The sequence below is a fragment of the Manis pentadactyla genome, chromosome 3, assembly GCF_030020395.1.
Source record: "Manis pentadactyla isolate mManPen7 chromosome 3, mManPen7.hap1, whole genome shotgun sequence".
Lineage (NCBI taxonomy): Eukaryota > Metazoa > Chordata > Mammalia > Pholidota > Manidae > Manis > Manis pentadactyla.
The window spans coordinates 68,498,742-68,512,527 of NC_080021.1; positions in this window are offsets into that span (position 1 = coordinate 68,498,742).

Genomic DNA, 13,786 nt, shown 5'->3' on the forward strand with positions numbered 1-13,786 from the left:
GAGTAGAAAGATGCCCAGCTATTACTTATCCAATCAGACTCAAGTGATCTGCCCAGGGAGAGTTAAGCTGAATAGCAGTGAGGTACCCAGGGTTTTCATACCTTTTCCATTGTGGATCAAAGGAAAACTTACTCATGCTTTTATCCTTACATATTTTTAAATATGTTCAGAAGAAATTAAATATACAAAGTATCAATATTTTTATTTGCTTTAAGGTATGGTGTAGAGCTATCAATGCCAGCTAAAAAGTCTGGGTCTATTTTTGATACCATATAGTACTGGAGAATCAGTGTGGAACCTTCTTCTAGGAGACACGAGGAAGATGCTTCTTCAAATTGGATAATTAACATATTTATTAAGTCTTCAGCATGCTCTGAGCACTGCACCTAGGGCCTTGAATAGAAAAGACAAAGCTACACAGGAAAATTCTTATGTACTAACAGGAGAGGGATGAAGACGTAAACATTTGTATATGTTAGAATACTGATCATCCTAATATTTTTTAAATTCAGGAAATATTTCAGAAGTTTTTCAAGACCTATTTCAAATACCACCTGCTCCACAAAGCATTTCTTGGTTCTTTCCATTGATCTGCAAACCTGACTTCATTACTACAATAAATATTTATTGCACAGCCTCTCCATGGCAGACATTACATTAGGACTCAGGATTCAAAGGTGAAAAGCTGTCTTTATTCTCAGGTGTTCAGTCTTCTAAAAGCAATTGGCATATACAAAAATAATGACATTTGAATGCATTGTGCTAATATACATGTATAAAACATGCTGTACACATACTGATAATGTAAAAATTACCTGTTTTGGGATCCTCAAGGAATGCTCCTTAAAGGAGATGGTATTTGAGCAAAGCATTGAAGGAGGAGTAAAATTTTAGTTTTTCAGATGGTATTGGTAGAGTGAGGATGGGGATAATGTCTCAGGCTTGGCATTAAAAAATAGCATGTGCAAAGTCACGAAGGCACAAAACAGGTTAGGAGAAATACTGGGTATATATGGAGGGAGATTGGCATACGAGATTAAAAATGTAAGCAGGGTTCTGCTCATTAAAGGTCTTATATACCTTATTAAGAAGTACAGTCTTACATCTTCAGGGACATGAGAAGTGACTAAAGGGTTTTGAGCAGAGATGTGTTACAGTGAGGTAAAGTTTTACAAACATGCATGATAGATTGAAAACGAATATGGGGGTAGCAAAACCAACTGGTTTACAGAATCCATAAACAAATCATGAGATCCAGCCTTAGGATGTGGGATGTGAGGACAGACACAAGGGATGTATTCAAGAAATATTTAAAGACAAATTTGCTGATTAACTGTATGTAGGATGAGACTGGAAAAGAGAATCAAAGATGACCCCCTTCTTTCTATAATGAGGCTAAGAGATTATAAATTACTTCCCAAAGTCACCCAGTGAATAATAGGACTAGGTTTTGATTCAGGTTTTGCTAACTCCAAAGCTGAAGCTATTTCCATTCTCTAACATTTATCTTGAAAATTAGTCAAGAATTTCGTTTGCAGATATCAGTGTTCCTTAGTGAGAAGGGCTATGTCTCATGACCCGCCACATAGTAGTCACTCAATAAATAGCAATTGAAAGAATGAATTAGATTTTACTACATTGATTCAATCAATGTTCTTTGGGCTTAACTTTGTCTCTGACACATGGCATTTATGTTCTGTTTTGTTCCATTTAATTAATTGTGTGCATATCTTGGTGCCTCATATCTCTGTGTGTGTGAGAAGTCATTCAGGTGTCCAATGAATTTGACTCTCTTCAGTAGCTCCCCAGGAACATTCAGGAAGTGCTTTCTTGTTTACTCCTAAGTAGTGGTTTAAGCCCAGCTGAAAGGGAGGGACACATTTGGGAACTTACCCAGCGTAATCACTGAGAATACCAACCTTGGAGTTCCAGCCTGAACTAGAAGCTAGGCTTTGCCACTTACTAGCTATGTGATCTTCACAAGCTACTTAACCTCTCTATTCTCAGTATTCTTATATGTAATTAAAGGAAAATAGTTCTTAATTCATCCGTTTATCACAAGCATTACATGAGATAACAGCAAGCATTCTGCACAGAGTCAAGCATACAGAAAAGATTCAAGAAGGGTAGTGCTCAGTTGTTACCATTGTCATCATAGCATTATCATTCTCAATTCCCTGAGACTGAGACTTGCAAAATTCACATAAACTCTACTAAACCAATTACATGAAGAAGGCCTAGGTAGAAAGAAAATCTTGCTAATCAAAGCAGTAAGTCAGGGTATTATTTTCCCCTAATTAAAGGAAGGTATAGTACTGGATGCAAAAAGAGAGCTGTAAGGTAAATATAGATTAGAATATAAAATGATCTACTCCATATTAAAACAGTATAATAGTAAAAAAGTTTTCTACATGAAGCCTGGAAAATGGAAAAGCAACAGAAACTCTTGGTGATTATCCATACCTGCCTACCAGGACAAAAAGCTAAAGGACCCAGCACAGAATGGGAGAATATATTCTCAAGTGATAGATCCAATAAGGGGTTGATATCAAAATATACAAAGAACTCATAAATTTCAACACACACACACACACACACACACACACACACACATACACAAATAATCCAATTAAAAAATGGGCGGATGATCTGAATAGACATTTTTCCAAAGAAGATATACAGGTGGCCAATAGACAATGAAAAGATGTTCAACATCACTAATCATCACAGAAATGCAAATCACAACCACAATGAAATATCACCTCACACCAGCCAGAACAGCTAATATCAACAAATTAAGAAATAATAAGTGTTGGTGAGGATGTGGAGAAAAGGGCACATTTATATAATATAAATTATGTTATAAATAGTATATAATTTATATTATTGGTGGGAGTATAAACTGGTACAGCCACTGTGGAAAACAGTATGGAGATTCCTCAAAAATTAAAAATAGAAATACCGTATGATCCAGAAACTCTACTTCTGAGTATTTACTCAAGAAAAACAGAAACACTAATTCTAAAAGATATATGCACCCTTTTGTTTATTGCAGCATTATTTACAATAGCCAAGATAGGGAAGCAACCTAAATGTCCCTTTATAGATGAATGGGTAAAGAAGATGTGGTATATATGCCATGGAATATTATTTAGCCATAAAAAAGAATGAGATCTTGACATTTCTGACAACACAGTTGGATCAATGGGGTATTATGCTAAGTAAAATAAGTCAGACAGAGAAAGACCTATACCATAAGATTTCACTTATGTGTGAATCTAAGAACAAAACAAATAAGCAAACAACTAAGCAACCTAAAATCAAACTCAAAAATACAGAGAACAAACTGGTGATTGCCAGAGGGGAGAGGAATGAGGGAATGGGCAAAATAGGTGAAGAAGATGAAGAGGTTTAAACTTCCAGTTATAAAACAAGTAAGTCATGGGAATGAAAAGTACAGCCTGGGAAATGTAGTCAATAATATTGTAATAATTTGGTATAGTGACAGATGTTAACTACAATTGTAGCGGTGAACATTTTGTAATGTATATAAATGTTGAATCACTATGTCCTACAGTTGAAACAATTATAATACTGTATCAACTATACTTCAGTTTTTTAAAAAAGGCTACAGGACCCAGCACATAGGAGTAATCTCATCTTGGGGGTCTTGGGGGTGTCACAGAGCATTTGTCTTTTTCATCTCTGCTTAAATGCCTCTCAAGACTAATGCAAATGATGAGCAATATACAGCATTTCCTGGGTACCAGATACTGTTACAAGCACTTTATCCACTGCCTTAACTCATTTAATTCTCAAAACAATATCATGAAGTAGGTATTGCTCTTACCTCCATGTCTTCAGATGAGGAAACTAAGGCACACAGAGGGTAAGTAACTTGCCCAAGGTCACAGCTAGTAAGGAGCAAGAGTCCATATTTGAACCAGGGTAGCATCCTAAATACTACTGTCCTGCTTCCCACAGCTTTGCAATGTTCCAAGAGTACCACTCCCCTTTGCTTTGAATTCATCTTGGCCAAGAGGTATTTTGATGAATAATTTGACTTCCCTAGTGTGATTATATGAGAATGGAGGTAGCCTGGGTGGCACCTACCAGGGTAATTTTCTGGCTCCATACTAAATGAATATATTAGCAAACTGGCTTATATGTATCTCTTATGAGTTGAATAATGATAATTAATCACATTAGTACTGTTTCTAACTGTGCTGATAACATCAAAATTGAGGCCCACTAAATTGAGAACTCAAATGATGCTGCCAGCTTATGAAATCCTGCCATCCAGCTTTCTCAAATGACATTTCTATTTCTTTTATTTCTACATTTAAACCTTAGGTTTTAATATTTAAATTTTAATATGTGGCATGTTTATAAGCAATCATCATCTAAAATACTTCACATCAATAACTATTTATAACATGTTTGAGTTACATCATGAATCATTCAAAGTACATCTACAGACACCAACTCTGGCATGGTTTTTACTTATAATTTCCAAAATGACACTATCTTGATTTTTCATCCCAATAAGTGAAAGTCTTTGTTAGGAAGAGAAAAAAAATGTAAAATATGAAAAATGTTACAGAATACTGTAACATGACACTGAATTTATTGAAAGGAAGGAGAAAAGAGCAACAGACTTGGTAAGGAAAAACAATTCTACTTGGTGCGCGCTCTGGGAACACAGGCAGTCTGCCCAGGACAGTATGTGCTATGCTCCAGACTAGCTGTCAAGGAATAAGTAACATTGGACCTATTTCTCAAACATGCATCTCTGTAAATGCTAGCTAATGCTCAGACATAATGCGGCACAGCACATCTCAACAACCTCATCACTAAAGGTTAAAGGCACATTTTAGCAGAATTAGTGGAACCACATTACCTAGAGGAAATTTAAGTTAAAAAAAAAGGAGGACAGCTCTTTGCAAAACACTCTAGATACTATAGTACCTAAAGTAGTCAGCAAATTCCCTCCTTCTGAAACAAATGCTGGTCCATTTCCTATGGATAATACCCATTCCTCCACTACTCAGCTGGTTTTGGTCCTGAGAGACAGAGAATTTTATGTCTAAGAATATGCCAAGCTTCCACAAATGTCAGAAGACCACACTGACTTATTATATATCTACCACAAAAGATTTATGATGAGATCATGAGGAGCAGCAGCTAAACTTTCTAACTTCACCTGAGAGAAATAGGAAACCAAAAATTAAATGAATGCATGAATAAGTGGACAGATGGAAGAATAAATGAATTCAAAAAAGAATAAAGAAAATGCTGATAATTCATTAGGTAAACATTAGGCATTTCCAATAACCAGGTTGTCAAGTCATTTATGTTTAAATCCCCTTTCTACATGCATAAAAAAATCTAATTAATTTTGTTCAATAGAATGTTCTTCCACGTACATATAAAGTATTTAAGTACAGTGTTTCAGTAACAGCATTGATTCACTTTATGTATTTCTTGAGCTTCCCATCTTCAATTTGCCAATTTTCTTTCCCTCTTACTTCTCTTCCCTTTTTTTTAAAGGAGTGCTGTTCATCTTGCAGTTTGGTCCTGAAAGAGGAGTGCACAGTTGTCTGTGGTCAGTGAAGACCAATGGACTAGAACTGATGACAAATGTTTTCTGCAGCGCCTGTATTTATGATGCCTTTGTTTGTGAATGCTTGCCACTGACAGTCATAGCCCTAGGCATATTTAGTATCAAATCATTGCCACTGAACCCAAGATTTCATATATCTTAGGATGGTTATTCCTTACTCTCAGCATATATTGATTCATATGATCTATTTTGCCAAAATATTGTCAAAAGAAAAACATTTTTTTCTCCTTTTGATTTCATTATCTTGAATAAGATGGCATTCTATAAAAAATGTGTCTTAATAAAACAATGACAGTAAGAATTTCAGAATATAAGCAGGGAACAAGGAAATATGTTCAGCCTTCTACATTTTACTGATATTTGATTTCAAGAAAATCTCCCTTCAGTGAAAAATTAAAATTGAGCAGTAACAGATTGGCACCTTATAAAATAAAATGTGCAAGACTGACTATTTCTAATATGTGTCCCATTTTCTCTCCATAATAAATGGTCTTCATCTTTGTTCAGTGTTTGAACTGCTCTCTACACCTTCAAGGGTCCTTTGACATTTTTATCTCCCTTAGAATATACCTTTCTTAAAGGTAGTTGAACTGGCTGTGGTGTCAAACCTGAGATTGAAGTATGGGTCAGCTACTTACCAACAACTGTGTGATCATGAATGCCCATCATTACCGCTCTGCATTTTGCAGATAGGAAACCTAAGCCAATAACTGTTTAATAACATACCACATTAGTGGAAAAGTCAAAACTCAAATCCAAGTCTGTCTTATCCTGAAGCATCTATTCTTTCATTTTATTTCATAGGACCAATTTTAATTGTCATTGTTTTGAATATCCATTAACACTTAAAGTACTTCTATTATTTTTGCGATATTTTTACTTTCATACCTATTTTTACCTGGAAGAATAATAATGTCATTTAATGTGCTTGATATGAAATTGATCAACTCATGTTTCAACAATAGGGAGAGGTATGTAACTGAAAATTAAATATTTTTTTGGTGATTTCTCACTGTTTTTAGAACACGAGGCAATAATGGAGAATGTTCATAAGTGTTGGCTCTGGAATTAGACTTTGTACTGTTTGTGTTTTTTATTTCTCTATATATAATGTTTTGACATCCTAAAAACCTTTCTGCCCCTTCCTGGGCTAGCCCGTTCTTAAAGACACTAAAGAACTCAACCAGCAGCACAGTTTTGATATGCAAACTAAACAGTTCAGAGCCAGACTCCTTTATCTCACCCATGCACTCCAGGAGGCAATATTTCTCTGCCTTAATCATCTGAGGGCCAGGTGCTAGGCAACTAAGGACTGCTCCTATAGGTCAGCCCAAAGACATTATTTCAACTAGCCAATCAGGAAATGTTTATCCTGCCTTGCCTTGACTTTTGCCTGAAACGCTGAAGGGTTCTGCTCTCTCGTTGCTCCTCTTTCTATGTCCTCACCCCCGGGAGGAGTCCCCATGCGGCCCTGTGAGGTGTGCCATGCCTCCTGTCTCTACGACCTGTAAGTATAATAATTTTGTTTTCCTGAGCCTCTCCTGTGTCTATCCTTGTGGCTGCATCTGACTGGCCATCTCATAAAAGAACACAGAACAGACTTCCATAGATTTGAAACCTGGGTCTAGTACATACCAACTTTGTGGATTTTAAGTCTCATCTTCCTTGGTCATATAATCAGACAATATTAACCAACCTGTATTGTAGGGTCGTTATGAGGTTTGTATGAGAATACGTCAAGTATTTAGCACAGTGCTTGCCAAGGTATAAGTACTAAGCATTAACTGTGTTATTGATTATACTGGAGGATATTTCACAGATAATCCATATTTCCTCCTCTTCTTTTTCCACATTTTAAAGGTAAGTAATGCCTGGCCAAAACAGCTAGACTCATTTTCTCATTTGTGTTACTTCTTAGTCTAAAATAGCTCCCATTTCACCATTCTACCACTTATGAAAAATTAAAGATTTAAATGATGTATTTTTACTGGTTAGTGTTCAATATTTTAATGGACTTCAAATGCCAATATTAATCACAAAAAGGACAGAATACAGAGAAAAACAAACAAAAACCCCTAACTTTAAAGTTATTGTTGACAGACTAATATATTCAAAATTTTATTAGATGATACATATTTGTTTTCAAACTCAAGATAAAGAAAAATTAACACTTAATCTGCCTAGGCCTAGATTAAACAATATATTCTATCTCCTTCTCATAAGTAAGAAGAAATAAGTAAGTAAATCAGTTAATACCTGATACTGATTAATTTGATTTTTGATGCACATGAATTATACAAAACAACTGACAAATATTTGTTTTTTTAAATGAAGCTTTTCTCTGGCCAAAACTTTGAGATCTAATTGCATTAAAGCCCTCTTGATTGTGTAGTAATCCTGCATAAATTGATACATATTCTAAAAATAATAAACTTTCTATTTTGTCAAGAAACCACAAGCTTTCATGTTGTTGATTCCCAAGACCACATTTCAAGCCCAGACCAGTCTTCTGAACCCTTTTTTTTGTTCCAATTTGCTTTCTTTTATTTCATAGTGCTAAAGGTCACCATTTGGTCTTTTTCCCTTTTAATTGTTCTCAGACAATAGCCCTGAGGCAGTGTTTGGTTTCCTCCAAATCACTCTTCCCTTACTTTTAAGGAAAAAAGACACAGGCTCTTTTGCTTTTCCATCTTACCATAATTCATAAGAAAGAAAAAAAGAGTGAAACACAGGCTAAAAAAAAAGGAATGTTTTGCCACTTCTATTCAACACTGATCAGAGGTCCTAGCCAGCACAGTTAGGCAAGAAAATGAAATAAAAATTATCCTTATGAGAAAGGAAGGAGTAAAACTACCTCTATTTGCAGATAACAGATCTTGTATATATAGAATTCTAAGGAATTCACTTAAAAAAAAAAGACTATTGGAGCTTATAAATAAGTTTATTAGCAGGATTGCAGAATTGAAGATCAATATACAAAAACCAATTTTATTTCCATACATTTAAATGAACTCAAAAAGGAAATGAATACCATTAAATTTCTATCATCAAAAAGAATGAAACACTTAGAAATATATTTAACAAAAGAAGTGTAACACTTATATTCTGTAAACTATGAAGTATTGTTGAAAGAAATTAAAGAATACCTAAATAAAATAAAAGATATCCTGTCTTCATAGACTGGAGGACTGAATGCTGTTAAGTTGGTACTATCACCCCATCAAGCTGCAGATTCAACTCAAGTCCCATCAGAATTCTCACTTGCTTCTTCTAGTCCTCTTTACTGTGTATAGTCAAGAGAAATGAAAACACATGACCACACAAAAACTTATACATGAAAATTCATAGCATCAATATTCATAATAGCTGAAAAGTAGAAATAATCCAAATAGCCTAACTGTCCATTATCTGATGAAAAACTGAACAAAATGTGGTTTGTCCAAACAATATAATATGATTTGGTAATAAAAATGAATGTAGTACTAATAATGCTTGAAAACATTAAGCTAAGTGAAAGAAACCAGTCATGAACACTATATATTGTATGCTTCCACTAATAATAAATATCCAGAATAGACAAATTTATAGAGACAGAAAGTGGATTATTGGTTTGCTAAGGCAGATGGGAAAGCAGGAGGTAGGGAGAAGAGGGAGAGGGGTTGAGGAGGTGGAGGTGGGGGGCAGAAACAAGGTGAGGAAAATGGGGGGTGACTGCTACTGGGTATGGGGCTTTTCTAAAGAGTGATGAAAATGCTCTAAAAATGACTCTGCTGATGGTTGCACAGTTCTGGGAATAAACTAGAAACCATTGAATTGTATACTTTAAATTGGTAAATTGGTAAGTGAATTATATCTCAATGAAGATGTTATTTTAAGAAATAACAGTAACTGTTAAATTTTATTGGTCCAAAGTCCACCTGGACTCCAGTTTAGTTTTTATTTTTTTAATTTTTTGTGAGAGAGAAAAATATTGCTATAAAATACAAACACAATTATAAACAGATCCTAAAAAGGAACGCTCATTTGATGACTGGCATGAAGGGTTACAAATGCAAGGTAAAAAGCAAAGGGAGTTAAGCAGTTAAGCAGTTTTGCATAAATTTGAGACTCTGTGCATCTGTGTGGATTCAGGGAATCTGAGACACTTGGCAAGACCAGAAGGAGGCAAAGATGCAGTGCAGAGAAAAAGAAGAGTTATGACTATATTGAATTGATCTGAATTTTTGGTGAAATAATTGACAATATGAAAATATTTCCTTCCTAGGAAATATTCAGTAAAACAACCATTCCTACTTCTTTGCTATCCTGTGGGATCTGTTGTGAGGGTCTGTCTGCAAGATAGGTGCTGAGCCAAAGGGAAGTCAGGTACATGTGTAATGCTGGCATAATTTTCATTTTTGAGAGAAGTCCTTTTGGTTTCTTTCTTTCATGGGGTAAAAATTATTAAATTTTTACATTTTTAAAAATCCTTTCTGATTCTTTATATTTTTCACTTAGGCTTAATGCTGCAAATAGTCTGCAACTTGTCTCAGTTTTTCACAAAAGTGAAGCTTTTGAGAATTTTCCCTAATAATGTACGTGCACAGTACATTGATTTTTACTGCTCTGTGTGTCCCATTATGCAAATATAACACAATTCATTTATCCACTCTCTTGTTCCAAATTTTTACTAATGCAAATAGCGTTGCAATAAAATTTCTGTTCACATCTGATTTTCCCATGGCCTGGAGTTTCTCCACTATATAAAGCTAGCAAAGGAATTGCTTGGTCACAGGGTACATATATTCAAATTTGTGGGACATTGTCACATTGCTCTCCAAGTGGTTGTACAAATTTATAATCCTTCCCACAACTTTTGAGAATTCCCGTTGCCTGAACACTCAGTCATATTGAAGGACTAATACTATAAAATGTGTGGGTGTCAGAGCCAACTTTACGCTGGTATTAAATGCAAGCCCCTATATTGTTAAACGGGATAAATACCCCTGGAGTAGAGTGTCAGCTCTGCAGTTCACTGTCCTGATTTTCAGTTCCTTCTTCATTTCTGGCCCAAGGCAATTTCCCTGCCTCTCTTAGCAGTTCAGCCATGCATTTATAAGGATGTTAGTTATAATTTATTGAGCAATTCTTGGTGTTTGTAGCTGGGTGTTTTTCAAGTTATCTGTGCTGCCAGACCCTTACATGCCTGACAACATTTTCAGCACCTGAGCCATCTTTAAACTCTGAACTCCCCAGATGTTGGACACCATAAAGAAAACACATGAAATCAAATTAGCAAATACGATGAGTTGCCGAACCCTTCCCACGTGTAGTCATAGTCACCATACTACAGCATTGCATAACAATTAACAGTAGGGTCTCTACATGTACATTATCTGGGTTTGAATCCCAACTCTGTTGCTTGCTAGTTGTGTGGCCCCTAGGCACTTTACTTTGTCTTTCTGAACCTCCATTTTTTATCTGTAGGATGAGGATGTAGATAATAGAACCCACCTCGTAGGGTTGGTATAAGGATCCAATGAGTTACTATTCATAAAAATGCTTAAAACTACATCTCACACACATGTAGTATGTAATCATGTGATAGGTAAAGTGAAATAATAAATATTAGAAATTTGGTTTTGTATAACCTGTGAATATTTGAATAATCCTTCAGTCCCCAGCAGCACGATCTAACATTGACAACATCAAGGCACAATTTTTCACGATTAATGATTCTGATGATAAATGGATTTTACCAAAAAGCATGTCTGTGTCCCCAGATACAAGCAAGATTGTTGTCCATTGTGGCCCAGTCACAGGGAAAGAATTGCCTACCCAAGTGCTTACACAGATTGGGAGTTAAGGATGTGAAGAGGCGGTAGAGGGGAGAAGTAAATAAATAAGGGGAAGGAGGAAAGAAACGCAGGCACATTCTTCCTCTCAGCATGGGACACGGCCACTGTCCCGGGGGTGCTTCTCAGCCTGCCACCTCCCTCCCTGCCTGCTCCCCGCTCGCTTCACACCTTCCTGCTCGTCACATAAGCCTGAACATTAGCTTTTGCAGGTTGAAAGAGGCAACCAGAGCAAAATACTGCAAAAAGCTTTCCCTTCATCTGGAGTAGACAATTTGCATGTCTGAGGACGTCCAAGCCATGAGAAACTGTCTCAGTGACATGACCCTGCCCAAGAATGAAATCGTAGGAAGAAATCCCAATATCATCTAAAATAGTGATCCCTGTATGTCTAGAATAGGAGGGTGACAGGTATTTATTTCTAAGTCATGAATATTATGTGGTAGGAAAACACAGAATTAAAGGTTGATATACCCAATCAACCCAAAGGTTAATATAGATCAAACCTGCTTTGGTAAGAGTTTTCTTTTTTCTCCCCCAGAATGAAACTTTGGAAAAACCCATTTGACACTATCTATGTCATGGGTTGTCCTGATCCGCTGAGAGTTTCATGCTGTCCACACATCAGAATGTGTTGAACTTACATTCTGAGCCATCTTTAAACTGTCAAATACAAACATTATTTGAAAAGAAATAAACTGACTGAGGTTTACCACACAGGCCTTAAGATACACCTGGCAATAATCCCCACAATAATATGGATTTGGATATAACATGATAAGCAATTAACTCACATTCTCTGCTGTCACCCATTCTCAAGCAAGGCAGGCCAAAGTTAAGTTCCTTTCTGTGGGGGAGTGAGGGGGACTGATCACCTAATGACCATTTTGAACTTTCTCATGCCCAGAAAGGGGTGTGTTCTGCTAATAATACACAGTCAATTTCTTACACAGCTAATAAAGGGCATTTTTTCCCTTTACTTCACACCATAACTGGAAGACTAGAAAAGTTTGTTTGCAATATGGTTTGCAACCCTACATTTTACTTGACTAAACTTTTGGACCCATGTATAGTTACACAGGGAAGTAGGGGAGTGTTACCCTATTTCACAGATGAGGAGAAAAAAGGAAAACTCTTACCAAAGCAGGTTTGATCTATACAGGGGGTATATCAACCATTAATTCTATACTTCTCTACCACATAGCACTCATGACTCAGATATACCTGTTACACTCCTATTCTAGGCATAGAGGAATTCCAGGTTTCCTGAAGTATACTTGTCAAAATATTTTAAGCTATTTAGTGTACATCATGATGATTTGATATATGTACATATTGTGAAAGGATTCCTCCTACCTAGTTAACTAACACCTCAGCTCACCTCATATATTTATCTGGATTTTTTGTGGGGGGGTGGTGAGAACATTTAAGTTCTACCCTTTTAGCAAATTTCAGTTATACAATGCAGTGTTATCAATTATAGTCACCATGTTTTGTATTAGATCCTCAGACCTTACTCATCTTATAGATGAAAGTTTTTACTCTTTTACCAACCTCTCCCTATTTCCCCCATGCCCCTGTCTCTGGAAAATACTTTTCTATTCTGTTTCTATGAGTGAGTTTGAATATTTTTTAGATTCTAGATATAAGTAATTCCATGCAGTATTTGTCTTTCTCTGTCTGACTTATTTCACTTAGCATAGGCAGCAAGGAAGGGAGGGAGGGAGGGAGGGAGGGAGGGAGGAGGGAAGGAAGGAAAGATGCCCTTAAGATCCATCCATATGGAAGGAAGGGAAGGGAAGGAGGGAGGCAGGGTGGGGCCTGAAATCTAGCGCTTTACAGAATAAGCTTGGGGACTGCTAGCCTAAAAAAATCTCCATTTTCTTTCTCTGATTTCTTGTACCTCTATGAGATATCTAGAGTTATCTCTGTAACTTTCTAGGGCTCCACTGACACTGCTTTCACTAAGGTAACCAAAGACCTAAGGAAACCTAACAAACATCTTTCAGTCCTTTCAAGAAGCTTATCTGTAAAAGAATCTAGATCAGATAATGACTGGACACAGAAATAAGGTTAACAGACAGTTGATTTTTAAGGTAAAGGAATTTTAATTCTTTAAGAATTTTTAGGATAAAATAATATAAGTTTAAGTATAAATACATTATAAGTTTAAGTATGAATATATTTACATTTAAGTTAACAATATAGAATTTAATCTAAAAATGCTTTTAAAATAAAATTATAATTTTTAAGATAAAATAATTTTAGAGATGAAGGAAGAGCAATACCTAGCAGTCAATGGCAAACAAAAAACAAAAAAATAGTCATG